Below are 8,544 nucleotides of genomic sequence, written 5' to 3'. Positions count from 1 at the left end.
TTAAGAATCTAAACATATTGTGCATGTAATCAGCAAACTCTTTTTAAACTGTGGGCAATTCAACAATTGAGCCTCCAAAATATTAGCCACCTTGTGTTGCAAAGTCTCTTTGGCTTTTTAAGCCTTCCTCTTGTCATGGGTCCACCTAAGTCTCGAATGGCTTGGTCAAGTTCCTGCTCACCATGCCCTTGGGTTTGGATGTCCTCATCATTCCCTCCCTTTTGAGAAAGACTTGAAGTTAATTCCAAAGCTTCATCATCTGCAGTAAAAGGAGACAAAAAAGTGTTACTCACATTGTACTTTCTTGGAAGATCAATCTTATAGGCATTGTCATTAATCTTTTCTAACACTTGGAAACGTTCATCCCCTCTAGGTTGGAGCTTGAATTTTCTTTGTTCAGGGAACCTTTCTTTCCTCATGTGTACCCAAACTCAAAGATTACTTTCTTTCTTCCTTTGTTAGCTTGCTTAGAATAACCTTCAACCTTTTTTTCAATTTGTGCTTCGATCTGGACATTTAGCTTTCTCACATAGTCAGCCTTAGTTTGTGCATCTTTATGCTTTACAACAGAAACATTAGGCATAGGTAACAAATCTAATGGAGTTTGAAGGATTTAATCCATACACAATTTCAAATGGAGAACAATTTGTTGTGCTATGAACAACCTTATATTAAGCAAACTCAATATGAGATAAACATAATTCCCAAGCTTTCAAAAAAAAAATTCAAAATAGTTTTAAGTAAGGTACCCAAAGTTTTATTCACTACCTTTATTTGTCCATCTGTTTGGGGATGACAAGTAGTTGAAAACAAAAGTTTGGTACCTAACTTTGACAAGAGTTCCTCATAAAAAAAAAAGTACTTAACTTTGACAAGAGTTTCTCTAAAAGGGAAGAGGAGGAGGGTTATGCCCCATTGGATAATATTGAAGACAATTATGTTGATATTGAAGAAGAGTTGGACAATTAGAAACATAAGATAAATTCTTTTATGTCTTGTTATTTTAAGTTTTAAACTTCAAATTTGTTGTGTTTTAATTTGATGTTATTGTTATTTTAATTTATAGGCATAATATTATTATTAGTTGTGATTGTCTCTTTCATTATTTTTTTATTTTTTTAAATTATTTGTACGTATATATTGTATTTCTCTTGACCGCAATGCTTCCGTCGTATTACGGTTTCTGTTATAACTTCATAAAGGACTTTTGAGGTTCCCAATATTTTATGTAATATGATATCCATCACATTTCTTGATATCCACATGACTTATCATCTACTAACTTCATGTTACCATCTTCTTATGCTCATCATTTAGTCTTTTTATGCATCATCGTTGACTTTGTATGTACTTTTTGATCCTGATACAAACTTGGAAGAACTATGATTAACTTATCAAAACTTATAAATATTATTTGTTATTATCAAAATCAGGTATTGTTTTATAAAACTATGTTAATTGATGAAGATTATAATGTCCATGCTAGGTTGTCTATCCATGTATAAAATTGATGATGCCTTAACAATCTAAAGAAAAATATTAAAGAATTTGTCTTCATTTTGATACAACTATCTTGTTTGATCAAATCCTAAAAAAAATTGAAAAATATTAAGTAATGTATATTTTCTCAAAAGAGCATCAATCACCATACTTTTCTTTTATTTCTTATCTTTGATCACATATGATAATTGTTCAATATAATTTATTCATTTAGCATGTCTTTTTTTAAGTTTGTATTGACTTTTCAAATATTTTAAGGATTATGATCATTATAGATCACAAACTCCTTTGGTAAAACACAATCTTACCAATTTTGAAAAATCTCTAACAAAGGCAAAAAAATCTTTTTATCAAGATGTGACTACCTTTCAATTTCTTTCCAAAATAAGGTATGAGATGTCCTTCTTAAAGCAAGCAAGACAATCCTAATAGCTACACTGAAAGTATCATATTCAAAATCAAATGATTTATTAAAGTCAAGTAGTGTTAGAATTTATGTATTTGAAAAAATTGTCTTGATCCTTATCCTCAATGAAACAACACATTCTTCTCCACTATTTTATTCAAAGGTGAAACAATTTTACTAATGTTTTTCACAAATCACCGATAGAAACCAGTCAACCCAAAAAAACTCCTAATGTCACTAATATTTTATGAGTTGATCAATCTCTAATTGGTTTCACCTTTCTTATTCATTTTTACCACAAATCCTATAAAAACTACATGATGCATTCCATGTATACCTTTTTCTTTATTAGTATGGAATGTTTCTTTCCTAAAGGTTTCAAGCATATTTCTAATATGATACACATGCTCCTCCACAATCAAACTATATATCAAAATGTCATCAAAACCACAACAACTTTGTTTATGAAAGGACTAAGCACATGATGCATTGGAACATTAGTCAAGCCAAAAGGCATGACCAAACCAACCATTCATATAATTCAAACTTTATTTTGAAATTATATTCATTTACCTCATTCTTTATAATTCGTGCAATTCCTTAAACATGTAATAGACTTGAAATGGGCTACATATATTTGATAGTTGTGGTATTGATGACATGACATTTGGTGCACATATGCCAACTACCATCCATTTTAGGATAAGAAAAATTGGCATTACACATAGACTCATGTTATCTTGCACTTAATCTTTTTCATATAATCGCTCATCTTGCTTCTGAATTTCTTTGGACTCTTCTAGATTAGTTATATAATCTAGCTGACTAGGAAAAGAAGAAACAAAAATAAAGTCTATTTGATGTTCTATCCCTATTTGATATTCTATCCCTTTTAGATATAGTAAACTTTTAAGTGCATCTTGAAAAAAGACTTGCAAAGTCTTCTAAGGCATTTTCCAAATCTTTAGAACTAGTGGAAAAATTAGAAAAAAAAATATAATTTAAATTTAATTTACTTAGATAAACTAAATTTATTTAAACAAATACTGCAAAATTAAGAGTAAAAAGATAGAATAAAACAATATCCTCTGCTAAGTATTTGGTGTTCTTGGCGAAGTGATGTAATAAAAGGTATTGTGCCCTAATTTCACTCTAAGACTTTCCAAGAGTGATAAGTTCAAGAATTAAGATGTCAAATAAATAGAATAAATTCAACGAAAACAATTAAGAATAACTAAAATTACAATACTACAAGATATAACAAAAGAAATTTTAAAGACTGATTAAAAATGTATAAAAAAATAAGATTAATCTAAATAAAGTAGAATTATGAGATAAAAACTAATAATTAGACAAAGAAATAAAAATATGAAGAGTAATTTATCAATGCAATAAATTTACCACAAGAAATCACTAATCATTACCAACATCTTAATTTCAAATAAATAAATAAAAACAAATTGATAGAATTAGCACTTTCACATTGATTTTGTTGAATTTATTTTCAATTTCTCATGACCTTCCTCTATTTAAATTTTTTTTAAGTGATTTTTTAATTCTAAACTTGAACACTTGATCCATATGTTTGAAGTCAAGTAATAAGGTAAAACAAAAAACTAATAAAGATTCTTTATGTTGGAAGTTATTCCTTCAAATGTGAGGAGATTTACTCTCTTAACAATATAACCATATATCCATAATTGTAAACAAAAACTAAAAACAACCTAAACCAATAAAGATCAATTTTAAACATGTTTTATGCATATATAATCTACCCAACAACCTAAACCAATAAAGATTAATTTTAAACATGTTTTATGCATATATAATCTACCCAACAGCATCATCATTAACAACTAAATTTGTAGTCAAATTATGACTAGCGACGAATTTCTAAATTTTAATATGATTTCAATTCAACTTTAAGGAACATGTTTTAAGTAACAATACCGATCAAAATAATGTTTTAAGTAACAAAATGCAAAAATAAAAGGAGAAACAAATATGACTTTATCTGCACCCTGAAGTTGAGAAAGTCATCGAATGTGACCCAAAATCATGTTTTGTTTGGTTCCAATTAAGTATTGTGCACGAAGACAGATGAGCGTGGATGCTTTCAGTTTGGTTCAACATATGTGCGTGAAAAAGGAGGCGTCAATTTGCAAAAGAAGAATAAAATCGACATCGTGCTTAATATGAAGAAAGTAAAAAAAAACAAACATTACACTATTAGAAAGTCATTTTTATCTTTCTTTATAAACATAGAATAATTAATTATGTTTATAAAATTTATATACACAATGTGATCCTAAGATGATTGGATATCACCCTCTCGTCGTTGAACCTTTTGAGTCAATGTTCTAGTGTTGTTTACCCTATCCACCAAGCTCTTTATTAGAAAATCAATTTTATCTTTCTTTATAAACATAGAATAATTAATTTTGTTTATAAAATTTATATACACAATGTGATCCTAAGATAATTGAATATCACCCTTTCGTCGTTGAACCTTTTGAGTCAATGTTCTAGTGTTGTTTACCCTATCCACCAAGCTCTTTATTCAATAATTGAAAATAAGAATTGCAGCTACAACAATGAAGGTAATTGATTTTTCTCAAAAATTTCAACAAATTCATTAGTGGATATTATTTTAAAATTAAAACAAATTGATTAATGGTTGAAATCAGGGAAACAAAAAAGTACAAAAATAAGAAACATAGCAAATGACCAAGTAGAGGACCCTACTAATTGAGGAATTCAACTATCTCAACATATAACATGTGATGATTCCAGACAACTGGTTACAAATATAGGAGAAGTTAAGATAACTGAAAATAGTCAGACTTAGTCATGTAATAGGTTATTTAAGGCCAATAATGGAGAGATCCAATTTTTATATAGGACAAGTGTTTTAATTTGTTTTTTTATTAACCTTCAATTAAACTTTATTATCAAGAAATGTAGTCACTTACAATTTAGTTTCTAGTGATATGGATTTTCTATTTATTTATTTTCAATGAGAATTTCAATTTTTAGCTTATTGAAAATAAAAATTTGGTATGTTTTGAATGTCGTGCATCTTACAAGAATTTGTATTCTAGTTGTCCATCTTATTTGTTTAGAGTCAATATTTCATTTTTTTTTCCTCTTCTCATTTGGTTAATGTCCTTACAAATAATCAACACATTTGAGGAAATTGGTAGAGCATGCACATCCTCCTTCACAAACAAACTATATATCAAAATGTCATCAAAACCACAACAACTTTGTTTATGATTGGAATAAGCACTAAGCACATGATGCATTGGAGCATAAGCCAAAAAGCATGACCAAACCAACCATTTACGTTATTCAAACTTTATTTTTAAATTATTTTCATTTACCTCATTCTTTACAATTCATACAATTCCTCAAACCTGTAATAGACTTGAAATGGACTACCTATATTTGATAGTTGTGGTATTGGTGACCTGACATTTTCTGCACATATGACAACTACCATCCATTTTAGGGATAAGAAAAATTTGCTTTACACATAGACTCATGTTATCTTGCACACAATCTTTTTCATATAATCCCTCCACTTGCTTTTGAATTTCTTTGGACTCTTCTAGATTAGTTATATAATCTAACTTACTAGGAAAAGAAGAAACAAAGATAAAGTCTATTTGATATTCTGCCCCTTTTAGATAAAGTAAACCCTTAGGTGCATTTTGAAAAAATATTTGCAAAGTCTTCTAAAACATTTTCCAAATCTTAGAACTAGTAGAAGAATTAGAAGAAAAAATTAATTTAAATTTAATTTACTTGGATAAACTAAATTTATTTAAACAAATACTGTAAAATTCAAAAGTAAAAAGATAGAATAAAACAATATCCTCTGCTAAATATTTAGTATTCTTGGCCAAATGATGTAATAAAAGGTATTGTGCCCTAATTTCACTCTAACACTTTCCAAGAGTGATAAGCTCCTTAAGAAAAATAATTATTGATTTAAGATGTCAAATAAAATAGAATAAATTCAACAAAAACAATTAAGAATAACAAAAATTACAAAACTACAAGATATAACTAAAGGAATTTTAAAGACCGATTAAAAATGTATAAAAAAAATAAAATTAATCTAAATAAAGTAGAATTATGAGATAAAAACTAATAATTAAACAAAGAAATAAAAATATGAAGAGTAATTTATCAATGCAATAAATTTACCACAAGAAATCATTAATCATTTCCAACATCTTAATTTGAAATAAATAAATAAATTGTTAAGATCTTGATATTCGCATGTTAGAATCACTTTGTTAAAAAAAATCAACAAAAAATCAAATTGATAGAATTAACACTTTCACATTGATTCTGTTGAATTTATTTTCTATTTCTCAAGAACAACTCATGACCTTCCTCTATTTAAATTCTTTTTTACGTGATTTTTGAATTCTATACTTAAACACTTGATCCATATGTTTGAAGTCAAGTAATAAACTAAAACAAAAAAATTAACCAAGGCTTATTATGTTAGAAGTTATTTCTTCAAATGAGAGTAGATTTACTCTCGTAATAATATAACCCTAAATCCATAATTGTAAACAAAAACTAAAGGCAACCTAAACCAATAAACATCAATTTTATACATATATCATTACCCAACAGCATCATCATTAACAACAAAATTTGTGGTCGAATTATGACTAGCGACGAATTTCTAAATTTTAATGTGATTTCAATTCAACTTTAAGCAACATGTTTTAAGTAACAATACCGATAAAAAAACAGTTTTAAGTAAAACAATGCCAAAAAAAAAAGGAGAAACATAAGGTTAATGTCATGAAATTGACCATATTGTGATAATATGACTCTACCTGCGCCTTGAAGTTGAGAAAGTCATCGAATGTGATCCAAGATCACGTTGGTTTTGGTTCCAGTTAAGTATTGTGCGCGAAGACGGATGAGCGTGGATGCTTTGAGTTTGGTTCAAAGTATGTGTGTGAAAAAGGAAGCGTCAATTTATAAAAGAAGAATAAATCGACTTCGTACATAATATGAGAAAGTAAATCAAGTTTATCCTTAATTTTTTTTCTTTATACACATAGAATAATTAATTATATTTATAAAATTTATATCCAGAATGTGATCCTAAGATGATTGAATATCACTCTGGCATCGTTGAACCTTTTGAGTCAATGTTCTAGTGTTGTTTAACCTATGTCTACATCCACCAAGCTCTCAATTGAACAATTGAAAACAAGAATTGCAGTTATAACAATGAAGGTAATTGATTTTTCTTAAAAATTTCAACAAATTCACTAGTGGATATTATTTTAAAATAAAACAAATTGAATGATGGTTGAAATCAGGGAAACAAAAAGTACAAAAATAAGAAACATAATAGATGACTAAGTAGAGGATCCTACTAATTAAGGAATTCAACTATCTCAACATATAATATGTGATGATTTCAGACAATTGGTTACAAATATAGAAGTTAGTATAACTGAAAATAGTCACACTTGGTCATTTAGTTGTTTATTTAAGGGCAATAATGGAGAAATCCAATTCTTATATAGAACAAGTGTTTTAATTTCTTTTTCTATTAACTTCAATAAACTTTATTGCCAAGCAGTTAGTCACTCACAATTTAAATTGTGAGTGATATAGTTTCTATATATTTATTTTCAATGGGAATTTCAATTTTTAGTTTATTGAAAATAAAAATTTGGTATGTTTATAATATTGTATATTACAAGAATTTGTATTCTAGTTTTCCATCTTGTTCGTTTAGAGTCAATTTTTTTTTCTTCTCATTTGGTTAATGTCCTTACAAAAATAATCAACACATTTGAGGAAATTGGTAGAGTATGAAATCTACAAAATGAAGTTGTTGTTAGCCTAATAAACACGAAAAGGGAAAGGAAAGGAACCAATCATACCTTCCACTTTGAAGGTTTATAAAACCTTCTACCACGATAACCTTGAGTGTTGGTTGGTGAATGAAAGTACTTTCCCAAACAAACATACCCTTCCACGTCTACTCCATGAGTAAGAACACATTGATGAAGTCATTAAGGCATAATCACTAAAGGCCATCTTTCTCACAGATATCAACATGTCACTAACATATTCGACTCTTGGATTACAGTGAGCAACACTACTTAATCAATGAAAAGGTTTAAACAAACATACAAAAAAAATTGAAGACTAAAAATGCAAAAATTTTAATGGAAGGATTAAAAAAATCTTCAATGGAGGATAAAAATATATTTAACCTTATATATATATATTTTATTTTATTATTTTTTTCTTTTCCCAAAAATATTTTCAACTACAATTATTTTAAATTTTGTATACAAACTAATCTTTTAAAGAAATGTAAAAGAGTTGTTTTAAACCGAAACAAACGCAAGACGTAGATATTTAGTATTCCTTATAATAGCACTTAAAGAATAATAACCCCCTAGAGTAATTTGTATTAAAAGATTCGTTCTAAAAAAATACCTACTTATCCTTATCGCTGATAAACATTCTAAAGTCAAATTTCGTGAGGAAGTTTTTCCGAAACACAATAAACTTGATAACATGCCTAAAGTAATTATTTTCCTTGTCAAATGCTGTATACAGACACGCACCACCTACTATCA

At 27.9% G+C, this 8,544-nt stretch overlaps 1 pseudogene; it reads right to left on the bottom strand.

Annotated features, from left to right (window-relative positions):
- Positions 1 to 583, bottom strand: LOC150025480 (uncharacterized; annotated as a pseudogene).
- Between the last annotated feature and the right edge of the window lie 7,961 nt (positions 584 to 8,544).

The sequence above is a fragment of the Phaseolus vulgaris genome, chromosome 8 (genome assembly GCF_051622355.1).
Source record: "Phaseolus vulgaris cultivar YP4 chromosome 8, ASM5162235v1, whole genome shotgun sequence".
NCBI lineage: Eukaryota > Viridiplantae > Streptophyta > Magnoliopsida > Fabales > Fabaceae > Phaseolus > Phaseolus vulgaris.
This window is presented reverse-complemented; position numbering and strand designations above follow the sequence as displayed.